Source organism: Silene latifolia, chromosome 3 (assembly GCF_048544455.1).
Source record: "Silene latifolia isolate original U9 population chromosome 3, ASM4854445v1, whole genome shotgun sequence".
In the NCBI taxonomy this organism is placed as follows: domain Eukaryota; kingdom Viridiplantae; phylum Streptophyta; class Magnoliopsida; order Caryophyllales; family Caryophyllaceae; genus Silene; species Silene latifolia.
The window spans coordinates 31,264,083-31,278,829 of record NC_133528.1 but is presented as its reverse complement, the minus strand read 5'-3'; the positions used below and the strand labels follow the sequence as shown (position 1 = coordinate 31,278,829).

The 14,747-nt window shown below is 39.4% G+C and overlaps 1 non-coding gene across 1 annotated transcript; it reads left to right on the top strand.

Moving 5' to 3' along the window:
- The first annotated feature begins 459 nt into the window (after positions 1-459).
- LOC141650261 (small nucleolar RNA R71) lies at positions 460-568 on the top strand. Its single transcript, XR_012546304.1, has one exon. It is a non-coding gene; the product is annotated as a small nucleolar RNA R71 (small nucleolar RNA).
- The last annotated feature ends 14,179 nt before the right edge of the window (positions 569-14,747 follow it).

Genomic DNA, 14,747 nt, shown 5'->3' with positions numbered 1-14,747 from the left:
GGCCCTTCACATTTAATTGAAGAATTAGCGGCTTGCTTAGCCTCCATATTCTCCAATTGTTTAACAAAATTCCGTGAGGACTCAATCCCGGCTGCTTCCATATTCGCCACTTGAACCAAAAGGAGTTGGACCATCTCTCTTAACTTCTCGATCTCGTCTGAATTTTGAATAGGAACTTCGACTTTCCCTTTGGAAGCTTCAGAAGTCTCGAGTTTCTCGAGACGGGTAGAAATGGAAGTTATAAGTGACACAACAGCAGTCATGTCTTCACCTTGCTTTCGTGACTTACCACGTGAACTTCCAAATTCAGCTTTATGGACTGCCATCTCCTCAATGGTGTTCCAACCTTTACTTTGACCGGTATTATTTTGGAACCTACCATTAGCAGCTGCATCCAAAATGACTTTGTAATCATCATATAAAGCATTGTAAAAGAGATTGCAAAGATACCATTGCTGGAAACCATGATGAGGGACAGCTCGGACCAAACGTTTGAAACGTCCCCATGCTTCACAAAAATCTTCGTCGGCTCCTTGCTGAAAACTCGTGATTTTACTCTTCAAGGCATCGATCTTGAAGGCGGGAAGTACTTCTTGTAAAAAGCTAGTGCTAAAGATGTCCAATCGGTGACTCAAATTGCTACTCTATCGAGGTAGCGATACCAATCTCGCGCCGAATCCTTCAAGGAGTATAAGAACATAAACCCCTTTACTTCATCTTGAGTTACCCCCTCCGGTATAGGTATTGAACAGCAATAGTCCGTGAAAATTTCCATATGTTTCAAGGGGTCTTCATCGGGCGGACCATGAACGATTCCGTTCCACTAAATCAATATAAGAGGAACGAAACTCGAATTTACCGATAGAAGGAGTAGGTAACTGTTGCCCCTTTGGAAGGTGGTGCTCCTTTGGCTGAAAGTTATCATATATCGTAGCCATAACTTCCAAAATGAGAGTACTCAAGTCTTCCTCTCAAACAACCTGGCTTCTAACTGTGCAAAAGCAAAACTAGAAGCAAAGATAAGCAACGACCTCAAGGAACAAAAGTTCCCTGAGACAAGGAAAATAAACTAAAATAAAGCAAACAGAATTACACCGTCTCCCCGGCAACGGCGCCAAAATTTGATACCGTCGTTTAGTACCAAAATTAAATTTATAATTCCAAACTAAAACTATAGCTAGTGATAGTAAGGGTCGAACCACAGAGAGACAAGGTTGATTTTTGTTTGCAAATTTTCAGTCTATAAAAGTAACAATTAAATGGGGGTTTTGAAGTTGGTTGGCTAACAGGCTAATCGCAAAAATGAATATTCTTAACAAGATAAAAGAAAGGGATCGGAACTTCGGTTCACCATGGCACATAACAGTCACCAAGCAAAATGGAGATCTTTTAATACGGCCTCAGGGAAGATAAGCTAATCTTTCGATCAACACTCAAATAACCTCGCGGTCTAATAATTCCCAAGAATTTATCAAAGTTTTCACTCAAGAGAAATTCCAAATCTAGCGACAAATCGAATTACCAATCTTTCGACCTAGTAAAGAAATCCATCAAAAGATAACAAGACCAATACGGAAGAACTCATGCTACACAACTATCCTATTTCAATACCATGGCTCACCTCATTCCCAATCAAAGGAATTACCTACGCATAATTAATACTACACTAATTATGAAATTAACATTAAAGAACGAATTCAACATAATGAAATCCAACTAGAACAAAAGAGAGAAATCAATTACTGAAATTAATTAAAGAGAACAAGAATTAAATTAACAAGGAAGAATATATAGAAGAATAATTGCATTAAAGGCTTACTAATTGAATATCCAGCACCAAGCATTCGAATCAAGGGTTCCGTCTCAAGCTAGATCTGAAAACTAAGTTTTTCCAGAATAAAAATTACATACCCTAAAAGTTGCTGCGTTCAACTGATAAAAGATACTGAAAGTTAATTACAAGTTGGGCTTTTAAAAGTCTAACACGGAAAATTAAACACAGCTCGAAAACAGGTCGATCGACTGGTATGCACAGTCGATCGACCAACATGCGAATAAAGTGGCTCCTGGTTAAGCTCCGGTGGTCGATCGACGAAAGGCTTAGTCGATCGACCAATTATGTTGTGCATGGCTCTTTGATGCTTCCAAAATGAGTCTTCACTCCTTGCACGCATCTCAAGGTGGGTGAATGAGCTCTCCTTCCTCTTAGCTTCCTCAAACTCGCTTCCGGAGGACAAACTTGGCTTGATTTAGCCTACTTCCACGCATTCCTACAATAAATCATAGAAAATGCAAAGTAAACCGTTTCGGGAGAAATAGCAGCCTTAAGCCACCAATTATGCATGGAAATACGTGTCAAAACCGCAGATAAAGTGTATAGAATATGCACGTATCATCAACCCGCCACAGGCGATCTCGCAGCATCTCCTTGACTCCTGGTTCTTGGCGCCGTAGCACGGCTGGTGGTCCGCACTATGTTGATCATCTTCCTGTTGTAGAGTGCGGATCAAGAGTCCGGGGCATAAATAATCGAAGTCGGCAAAAGAGTTGGGAGGCGAGTTTAAGCAAGAAGCGAGATAGACGATTGTGGGAAGACAAAGAATATTTACCATGAAGGCATTATGCACATCGTTCTCAGCCATCTCCTCTGGAGTGAACTCAGAAAACGTTTCCTCAACAGGAGGAAAGAGCAGCTGATCGATCTCCGGCCAGTATGGCACCTTGTCCACATTCCCAAAGACTTCTGGGAAATGAGTAATGATGCCCCCACTAGTAGAAGCACGAGGACTGGCAGGAGAAGTAGGTGGATGGTGAGATAACGGATTGACCTCCAGGGGCACGCGAGCAGCAGAACTAGAAACTGCAGGAGGAGTCTCAAAAGAGGCGGCAGGAGCACTCCTCTTGGAGGCAGAGGCCACATCAGGGCTGGCAGACGGTCTCTTTCTTTTAGCACTTTGGAGGATGAGTTCCAATTGATCAACCTTTGAACCTACAAGTATACATGGTCTCAGACGGCAGAATGCATAAAACATTAGTAGCAAACAACATGCAAACAGAAGTGGTTACAGAAACCTTACCAGAAGACATACTGTGGGCTGATTGGGGAGGATTGGAGGATGAAGCAGGTGAAAAACCGGGGAGCAGATCTGGAAACTTTCTCTCAGACTCAGAAATACTGAACAGCTTGCTGCAGGCAGGGATCTTGGCGCCGATACGGGTAAGGTCGCAGGGGCCTGCACGAAGACGATGAAGTAAGCTAGTAAGCAGCGAGATAAAACAAATCAGGTGACAGGAAAGCTACTTACTCGAAGTCATGACCCATTTCTCGAAAATATAGTCAGCAGGAGGCTGGATGGAGTCCTTCCTCACGTAGAAGAAGTCCTCAAACCATTTCTCATCGCGAGATTTTGACACATGTCTGAAGGGAGCCTCTCCACGGCCCCGGAAGGAGAACTGACCCCTGCCCAGGGACCTGATATTGTACATGTGGTCTAGATCGCCCAGAGTGACAGCTTTGCCAGTATTCTGACCAGCGGCCAGAGAGTATAGAAGAACTCTCCAAATGGCGGCAGAGATTTGTGCCATGGCGAAATTGTTGGTAAAAATGAAATCTTGGACGAGTTTAGGGAAAGGGAAGCGGAGGCCATATCTAAACGGGTACAAGTAGAAGCAAACCCACCCCGGACAGAGGGCGTCAGCTTTCTGTCCCGGTTCAGGGATGGCGATCTCAATCCCATCACCAAGACCAAGCAAGTTCTTGATCGTCGGAATATCGGCCGGAGTTAGGGCGGAGTCACAATCGTGTGGGTGTTTGAAGAGTCCCCGAGAAGGGAAAGTAGGGTCGAGATTACGGTCGGAGGGTGTCGAGGTTGACGTGGATTGTCGGGTTTTGCCCATGGTGGAAGAGAAAATGAAGATTAAAAAAGGAAGGGAAGATGGATTACCTGATGATGAAGACGGGAAAGAGAACAGTGAAGCCGATGAAGATTAAAGGGGAAGAAGATTGAGGGTTTAAGAGAAGAGAGTTTTTGAAATGATTTGGGGTGATTAATGAGAGTGGAAGAGAGACGTTGGGGTTATAAAGAGGAGAGAGGGAGTTGGGTGCGGAGAAAGAGGAGAAAGGCGGCTTGCATGGGGAGGAGTAAAAAGGCGGCGTAGGGTTTTAAACATTTAGTTACGTAAATTCCTTGTTCGATACTAGAAAGCGTACTTCACAAGAAATTTGGGGCAAACTGTTTGGGCTAAAAATAGCTTAGTAAAGAAAGCCCACTTGGTAAAATAAAGATTATAAAGAAGAGGTGAGGAGGAAAGGAGCCCGCGGTCGGGAGAAGGGGGAACGGGCTTGAGAAGGATCAAGAGCCCATCATGAAAGGTGCCCGCGTTAAGGAAAAGAGTGTCAGGGAGAAGTTAGGGAGAAGTCAGGGAGAAGTTAGGGAGATCGGGGAGAATTGGTAAGGGAATTCGGATTTGGAAAAGAGTCCTTATGGAAATAATATTCCCTTTCCATATTCAAGGTAGGACATATCTAGAGTTCTTACCCTATAAATAGCCAAGGAAGGAAATCAAGAAAGGCATTCACTCATCCATATATTCATTCAAGATTATATTCAAGACAACCACATCACGGCATACCATTCACAAATATACACCATACGAGATCTTGCAGGCCTGATACCTAACGCCAGCAAGATTAGCATAAACATTATCATTGTAATCATCCTCCTATTCATATAATGCAATACTTGGCAGGGTACCGTCCCTCCCGCGGTTGTTCCCACATTGGGTTTTCCGCGTCACCAAAATCTTACGTGTCAATTTACATTACGCACTTTATTTCCCGTTTACTTATTGACATACAAATCATCATACAATTAACCAACGAATATAGACTACATTGACCCTAAATCGACTTAGGTAAAAAAGACCTAAACAGTCGCTATCATTAACTCAGCCTATTCAATTGTCGTAGCCTATATTAGTCTTAGTCCGGTCTTTAATAATCCTAATTCGCAATGCTAATTAGCTAATCATGGCCAGTAATTAATAAATTAGGTTTAAGACAACAATTGAACAACAACCAAAAGCAATTTAACTATCAATTCATTATATAATCCCCTTTTAAAAACCTAGATTCCTTTTCACCCTAGATAAAGGAATTAGCTACTCATACTAATAATAAAAACAATAACAATAGAAGAAAGCATAATTAAAAATATAATGAGATGAATGGTAATAAAGCAACTTTAATAATAAGAACTTAGAATTAATCAATAATCAAAGAAAGATTAGTACCGTAATTAGGGAGTATAGATCCGGAAGCAATACGTAAATAAACTGAATCTAAAGTATTCTAGAAGTTTTTAGGGTAAAATAAAACGTAAATTATAATAGGGCACTAATTAGGTATTTATAGTAAACATAAACCGACTTTAGAAAATTGCGCGGAAGTTATCATATCAGGGTATACTCGATCGAGGGAACTCGATCGAGTACACACACACTCGATCGAGTCCTTGTCAACTTGATCGAGTACTTCTCGTTTCAGCTCATTTCTTCGTCTAATCTTCTTCAATTCTCTTCCTTTATTCTTCTATATTTGCATGCCATGCTTCGTGTATTCCTTCACGCCATCTTCGTGGTGCTATATTTCATTGTTTTTCTCCATAAATGCATCATTTCTACATTAAACACCAAATAGCTGAAGTAACGACATTCTAATTTAAATAAATGACATATAAACAATGTAATTTAGCACGAAAACCGTATCAAAATTAACTAAGGGGAGGCATATAAATGTATATAAATATGACACATCACATAACAATGGCAAAAATAGGTTGAGTAAGTTTGACCCTATGAGTGATGAGGCTATTTTTATTGGTTACTCTAATCATAATAAGGCGTATAAAGTATTTAATAAAAGGACTTTATGCATTGAATAAAGTATACATGTAATCTTTGATGAAATGATTCCTTTGATAAGCCTATACAAGATGAAGAAGAAGATGAGAATGAACCTGACTTTCAATTAACTAGGAATGATCCTCCAGAGCTGGATGAAGAAGAAAAAGAAATTGAGGGTAGATGAACTTGAAAGATCTTCAAATGATAAAGAAAAGAGGGCTGACACTGTGGTTGATGATACTACAAACTCTTCTCAAATCAAGAATTTGGAAACTGAAGTTATAACTGATGATGATATAACCTTGAATCCAAATCAAAACATAGAATCTAGGGTTATACCTAATTCTACTACAACCCCAAGATTGAATTCAGGGGGAACAACTCTTGATTCTTAATCATTCAAAGAAGGCGACTCAAGTTCTATCAATGATGAAGTGCCTCAAGTTTCGAAGAAATGGAAATAAAAACATTCTCATCCTATGGATAGCATCCTTGGAAATCTGAAGAAATGAGTTCAAACTCTAAGATCATTGAACAATTTTTGTTCCTTCTATTCTTTTCTCTCTACCATTGAACCAACCAACATAAAAAAAGCTCTTGCAGAACCATATTGGATCATTGCTATGCAAGACGATCTTTAACAGTTCGAAAGGAACAAAGTTTGACACTTAGTTCCAAGACCAAAGGATTGAACTGTTATTGGCACAACATGGGTGTTTGGAAAGAAGTTGGATGATACGGGAGTTATCGTGCGAAACAAGCTAGATTGGTTGTGCAAGAATACAATCAACAAGAAGGGATTGATTATGACGAGACCTTCGCTCCCGTTGCTCGTCTTGAAGCTATTAGATTATTAATAGCTTTTGCCGCTCACAAAGGACTTAAATAATTTCAGATACACATTAAGACAACATTTTTTAACGGATATTTATAAGAAGAAGTATTTGTAGAGCAACTCTCTAGATTTATGGATAACAAGTTTCAAAACCATGTCTTTAAATCAGATAAAGCCTTATATGGTTTGAAACAAGCTCCTAAGGCTTGGTACAACAGATTATCCAAGTTTTCACTTGAAAGTGATTTTAAAAGGGGATCTGTCGACAAGACCCTATTTCTAAAATCCAAGGGTTCTGATTTATTAGTTGTTCAAATATATGTCGATGATATTATTTTTGGCTCAGCTAATAATAAATTGTGCGTATATTTTTCATATTTAATGACCTCGGAATTTAAAATGAGCATGATGGGATGGGAGAACACAAATTCTTCCTAGGGCTTCAAATCCAACAAACAAGTGAAGGCATTATGATTCACCAACAGAAATACATCAAAGAGCTAATTAGAAAATTTGGTATGGAAAACTCTCATTCTATGTCCACTACAATGGTTACAGATACGAAGTTAACCAAAGATGAAGATGGTAAGTCTGTCGATGAGATAACTTATCGAAGTATGATTGGCCCACTTCTCTATTTAACCGCAAGTAGACCTGATATCATGTTTTGTATATGTTTTTGTGCTCGTCAATCGTGCCCTAAAGAATCACATATGATTGCAGTAAAGAGAATTTTGAGGTATTTCATTGGTATGTCTAAACTATACCTATAGTATCCCATGGATTGTAGGTTTGATCTCATAGGATATTCAGATACAGATTATGCAGGTTGTTCAATTGACATAAAGAGTACATCTGGCATTACTGCGTTTGTTGGACCGTGCATTATATCATGGGGGTCAAACAAGAAAAATTCAGTTGCCCTATCTATTGTTGAAGCCGAATATATTGGAGCTACATTGGTATGCTTTGAATTATTATGGCTTAAGCAACAATTATCTGACTATGGTGTTAATGTTGGATGCATTCCAATTTTATGTGATCATAAGAGTGCTATTATTATTTCCAAAAACGCCGCGCAGTACTCGCGTACGAAACATATAGAGATAAGACAACATTTCTTAAGAGACCAAGTGGAAAAGGGCAACATAAGACTTGAATTTTGTATTACGGAAAAACAATAGGCTGGCATTCTAACAAAGGCTTTGGCTAGAGAGCATTTTGAGACTTTGCGGTTGGAAATTGGTTTAATCGGTGGCACCTAAACTATCATAAATATTTCTTAACCGTATGACTGACTAGTTAAGACAAGATTGTATGTCTGTGTCCACATTTTCTGCTGCGAGTATATTTATGTTAAGTATGTATTATATGACGAGAATACTCCGTTTGCTTATTTTATTTTATGTCTTATTATGAACCGATTTTTTTATCTAAAATTACCTAATTCTTATATCCTTCTTTAACCAAAAACTTTATCTCATGGTGTCATACTATCTTTAATTACCTAATTTTACTCATGAGAGATACCAAATCTTAGCCCATGTGATTTACTCCAAATGTTATAAAAAGGGGGGGGGGGGGGAATCATACCATAACACTCCACCGTTTCTCACTTTTCTATTTCAACCCAAAGTCAAACAATTTCTACTCCTTTAATACTCCAACTACTTTACATCAAAATCACCATCATCACAACTCTTCTCCCTCAAAACTCACAAACACTCAATCTCTCAACACTCTTACCACAACCATCATCACCGATCATCATGTCACATAAACCGTCAACCCAAACCACCTCACCGTCCACCCGTTCCACAACCAAAACTGCCAAATCACCATGCAAACCTACCAATCAACCTACCACTACTCCTATACCTTAACCTACATCAAAACCTGTTCACCCAAATACCAACTAAGAAGAATAAAGTGTTGGAAAGAAACGGAGAAAGCTTGATAAGGGTAAAAAGAAGGCCATAAAGGAAGACGACAAGATGGGAGAAATAGAGGTGGTGGCGGATGTTATTATGTGAGACGGGATTAAACGAACTCTATTTCGTGAGTATTTGGTGCATGCCACGACTTCGGGTCTTGACAAGCTCCTTCTTACAAAAAGGGAATGGATGTTGGTTAACCGTGTATTTCAATATGGAATTCATGGAGGTCGGTTTTATCCATTGGGGTGGTATGGAAAGATTGAAGCTTTATGATTTTTCTCGGATTTCTTGAAATATCAAGAATGGGATATGATATGTCAATTCTCCGGACCGATTTATCACATTGAGGTAATTCAGTTTTATGCTTCCGTTTTAATTAAGAATTGAGTCTTGCATGCGGTTGTGAATGGCCTCGAAGTCACTATCTCCTTCGCCGACTTTTACACTATGTTTTCCGTCCCTGGTGATGGGATGGAAATTAATCCAAGTGCAGAATGGGGAGGTGTGACGGAGGAGGAGAAGCTGGAAATTAAGAAGGTACAAGTAATGTGTTGGTGGACTCTGTTTTTCGCCAAAATTTAAATCCTTCTTTAATTTTTTATGGAATACCATTGTTCCGAGGAAGGGAGGATGAGATAAAATCTCAACTTATGAGATCGTAATGGTACGCTCTTTGGTTGACGGAAAGATGTTTAGCCTTCCCTTGGTTGTTTTTCACCGCATTATCCAAACGAGTTTCTCAGTGACCAAGGAAAATTTTTCCACCACTCTCGATTTACCTTATGGGATGTGGATTTCTCGTCTCTTAGAGAGGTTAAGTGTAATACTACGGTTTTATGTGTTGTTGGGTTCTCTATCGAGTAGGGCTTACCATATTGAGTAAGTGTGTTTTGATTTCTGGACAATGTTCTGTCTGTTGGGTACTCGATCAAGTAGGGGCAACTCGATCGAGTAAGGGCCACTCGATCGAGTACCTCACTTACTCGATTGAGTTCCTCGAGTTTCACGGGTTTTTGGCCGGGTTTTGATAGCAACGCGAGAATAGTATAAAAACACTTTTCATCGGTTTCTTTTTATTTTTTACTCTATATTAAATATTTCACACAAGAGAACAAGTTACGTAGCTTTCCTCTCTCACATTGCTATCAAATCCAAAGGCTTGGGTCGTCGGATTCTAGAGTTCTTTACACCGTTGAGACCATCGTTTTGTGGGTAAGATCCTAGTACAATTATTATGTTATTTCGTTGATTTTAGGTTAAACCCTAAATGGGTAGTTTGGGGGTTTTGGGGTGTATTATTGGTATTAGTTGGTGATTGCTTGATTGTATGATTGATTAGAGGTAATTTCGTAGAGGAGCATTTCTGATGTGCTATTGTGTCAATTGTGGTGATTGCATTTCCATTTAGGATTTCCTACTCAGTTCTTGGTTACATGATCATGAGCTAGTTGTTGGTTGTTGGTTGTTGATTGTTGGTTAATGACATTGTTTATATCGTAAATGAATCGGAATTGTTGATGTTGTAGTTGATTGTTGTTGTTTGTGTGTGGTTCGCAAGGTGTGCCCTCGGCTGATTGGAGTCACTTACGGGAGTGGCTTCACGCCCTTTATTTGCCTCTTGTGGAATCCGCCACAAGAGGGGGTGTGCACATTAAGGAACATGGGTTTGCGCTAGGTATATATTAGCGAGGCTTGGGTGGGAACGGCTGCGGTCCCCCACTAGCGGTGTGGATAACTGGTTCTGGCCATAATCTGGCAGGACTAGACCTTCATGCTAGTCAGGTGATTGGTGATGTGGCGGTGTTGGAGAATTGTGTGTATTGTTGTTGTCGTATTATCTTATATCGTGTATGTAGTAACTAACCCCGTTTAATTATTTTAAAACTGTGGTGATCCATTCGGGGATGGTGAGCAGTTATTCAGCAGGTATGATATGGATGCGCGATGGATAGCTGGGCTTGAGTCATCACGAGTCTTTTAGAAGTCTTCCGCTGTGTTATCGAACTTTTAGTTACTTAGTTGGTTTTTGGTTTTGGAACATATGTATCATACTTTACAGTTTTTGGGTTTGGAAGTATTCACTTAAACTATTTATTTAAAGTATGTTTTGTTATGGTCAATTTGATATTCATTGCCTCGGGTAAACGGGATGGTAGCACTCTCATGCATTAGGTGGTCTTGGTAAGGCACCTTGGTGTATGGGGGTGTTACAAATTGGTATCAGAGCGACGATTTTGGAACCTTTAACTAAAGAATCTAATGAACTTAGGGAGTCAAACTAAAATGAACCCGGGTAGGAGTTGTTAGGAGCTGATGCAAAGACTTGGGAGACGTCCTAATGTTGCGAAATCGCTTTACAACTTTGAACCAGTCACTATGGAGTGTCATGGGATCGCTATGTGTTTAATAATGTTTATATGAATATGTTGGATGGATGATATGTGGTTGAATGGAGGATGTGGTAGAAAAAGGTGAAGTAGATGTATATGATAATATGTTGTGGTTAAGCATGTTGCATGATGAACTAATTTATAATGTGGCGATAATAGTAACATGTGAGTAGGAGGTGCTTATGTTATATACGTATATCTTATTATTGAAAAAGTTATAAAGTTAAAGGCATGCGGGTAGTTAGAAACGTCAGCATAACTCGATCGAGTGGGGGTAACTCGATCGAGTAGAGTGGACTTGATCGAGTGGGCTGAGCTCGATCGAGTGGGTATATGACAACGTTAGGCAGTAGCTGCTGTTTTATGTGACTCGATCGAGTAAGGAGAGTACTCGATCGAGTGGGGATTACTCGATCGAGTACATATGTGACTCGATCGAGTATATTTTTTGTCAGTTTTGGTCAGGTTCTAGAGTTGGGGAACTCGGTCGAGTAAGTGGGCAAGTCGATCGAGTGACCTCTACTCGATCGAGTAGGTGTGGTTACTCGATCGAGTAGGTGTTATGTGGGTCATATTTTCTTTGAGTCGTAGGTTATGTGCTTACGTTTATCTCTCCTCTTAATAGCTCAAAGATATGCCGCCAAAGAGATCTACCATGTATGCTAGGGCTCAAGAGATGAGTGTGCACGAGATTGCCAAGACGCTTGAGCATCAATATGCGCTTACCGAGGCTTTTAAGAGGTTTGGGAAAGACAAAGACGCCGGGGTAGACTTTACTTAGATGAGCACTAAGATATCCCGCTTCAAGACAACGGAATATATGGGTACTGGTGCGCCAATTTTGCTCGACAATTGGCATAGGGAGATGGAGAATATCTTGGGAGTGGTGTATTGTCCTGAGGATTTTAAGGTGGGATAAGTTTCTTTCTACTTGAGAGATGTTGTGGGGGAATGGTAGGACAAGGTGAGAGAGAGTGCCCTAGATCTTTATCTGAAGCAGGGTAATTCAGCTATACCATGGGTTGAGTTCAAGAGAGCTATGCGCAGGGAGTTCGTTCCAGAACAAGTTCGTAGTAAGCTGAGGGAGGAGCTTGATTCTTTCAAGATGACCTCGAATATGATGGTGGCTGATTACTATCACAAGTTTAATGAGAAGTCAAGATATGCTGAGGATATGGGGCTGAGTCAGGAGAACTTAGCACTTTGGTTCGACAAGGGGTTGACCTATCAGATCATGGAGAAGTTATTAGTTGGGGTCCTTACTGATGTTAAGGAAGTGTATGAGAGGGCAGGATAAGCTGAGCAATTGGTTTAGATGGCCAAAGAGAACAAAGAGAGGGGTCCGGAGAAGAGAAAGGCTGAGGGTGAGGGTGATGGTCAGTCAGGGGCTTACTCATTGGGATCGGGTTTTAGTGGTGGAGTTTCTTATGGGAGTGGTTGTGGTAGTAGCGGCAGTTGGAGTATCTTGTGTTTCAACTGTGGCGGTATGGGCCACAAGAGACATGATTGTACTAGTGCCAGGGGGATAGGCTTCCAGAGACCATCACAGAGGAGCTTTTCGCAGGGCCCGACACAGCGCTATGCTAGAAACCAACCGGCTGGGTCATGGAATAATCAAGGAGGGCGTGGTAACAACAATGGTGGGTCCAACTGCAATGGCGGTAATTCTAATCAGAAACCGGCGGCTAACAACAACCAGGGGTCAGCTGCCAAGCGATCTACTTCAGCTAGTACAGTTCAAGGAGATGGGCAAACGGCTTGTGGCAAACTGTTTATGATGGACAAGAAAGCTGCTGAGGATGATGCACACGTGATCACTGGTACCTTTCTTATTGATGATGTTTCTACCTTTGTTTAGTTTGATTCGGAGGCGTCACACTCTTTTTTTGTATCATCGAGTCATGCTAAGTTTATGGGTTTGAGGGAGTTTGAGTCTATAAAAGATGAGGTTTTTATACCGTCAGGTGAGTCAGTGTCTTGTGGGAGGTTGTATAAGGGTGTATCCATGATAGTTTGGCAGGTTGATCTTCCATGGGATTTGTTAGAATTTCCTACGGATGATTTTGAGATGATAGTTGGTATGGATTGGTTGTGTAATATCCCATGTTTTGATAATAATTTATATGAATAATTTATGTAATTCAAATAGTTAACTAATGACATTTCTAATAATAGTTGCAGATAAGACGTTAATTAAATAATAAAATGAGTAAGCAGGTTGGGAATTGGGCTGTGTGCTATAATTGTATGGATAGATTTTAATGGCTTAGTACGAGTGGTAGTCGAGAATTGTTTCGGGATTTAATAATAATATTAATAAGGAGAATAATAAAATAAGTAAAGGTAATAGTAATTATAATATTAATAATCCTAGTAATATTAGTAATAAATTAGTAAAGGGAGTATATTGTAATCCTACTTGTGGAAAGACTAATATAATATGTAATAGTAATAATAGTTGTAGTAGTTGTAATAATAATAATATAATAATAAAGAGAGAAACTTTCCTAAAATAATACTCCCTCCTATTCTAAATAACTCTCCCTATTTCCTATTTCGTCTATTCACAATACTCTCCCTATTTCCTTATTTGACAAACTTTTATACTTATTTTAATCACCCCCCTACAACAATACCCCCACATACTCATACTTTATCTTATTTTAATCACCTTACCCCACAACAATCCTTATTTTAATCACTTTACCCCACAACAATACTTAGTTTAATCACACAATACCTTACTTCTCTCCAATCTTCTACCCCACTCCAATACTTTATCATATAATACTCCCCTCCCTTAATTCCCGTGCCCTCCATGAAAGGGGAGGGTTATTTAGAATAGGAGGGAGTACTACCTTACTACTACATATATCATGCTAGTTTATTCATAAATCACTTATTCACTTTTACAACATCACATAAAAGAAAAGTTAGGGAGGGAGAGGGAGGGAGAATAAGAAGGAAGATAAAAAGGGAAAAGGGAATTGGTTAATCAATTTGGGGATTTTAGCATCTACTTCCACTGGATTGAATCTTTTATTTTGTAAGTTCATCTTTAGTCTTTCAAAGTCTTAATCTTTAATCCTTATAAGCATGTTTTAAGTTTTACTTCGTCACCTAATCATGTCTAGATTAAATATAATCATCTATAATTAAATTTGTGACAATTTTGTTAAAGAATAAGTTACAGCAATTCTGTAAATCTGTAAGTTGTCTTAAACGAATTATCAGACCGTCTTAAATTCGTTGTCTTCAAAAACGTAAAGAATAGACTCAGGTTATTTTCAAGCCTAGTTAAAGCTTGTAAATTTTCGTAGCCATTAACCGTGTAGATTTTCTAGAATAAATTCGTTATGAACATGTCGACTGAGAATCCACGAATGCACTAGTAGTCTAAAGTTTATTTCTTAAAGCTAATTTATAAATTTAAATTTAGTTGAATCTTTTGCACACATTAAACTTGGAGAGTCTAGATGATGTTAGGCTTTTGTTTCACTTGAAAAGGATTTGTTAAACTTATATTAGTGGTCAATACTTTTCATGCGACGCCAGTATTTATAAATCCTTCAAGAAAACCCTGATAAGTCTGGAATTTGAGAAAAGTCTATTTCACAAGAATTGTAGATATGAGTGTTACGGTTCCAACCCTATTGGTCTGCGTCGTTTTGATGTTTATTG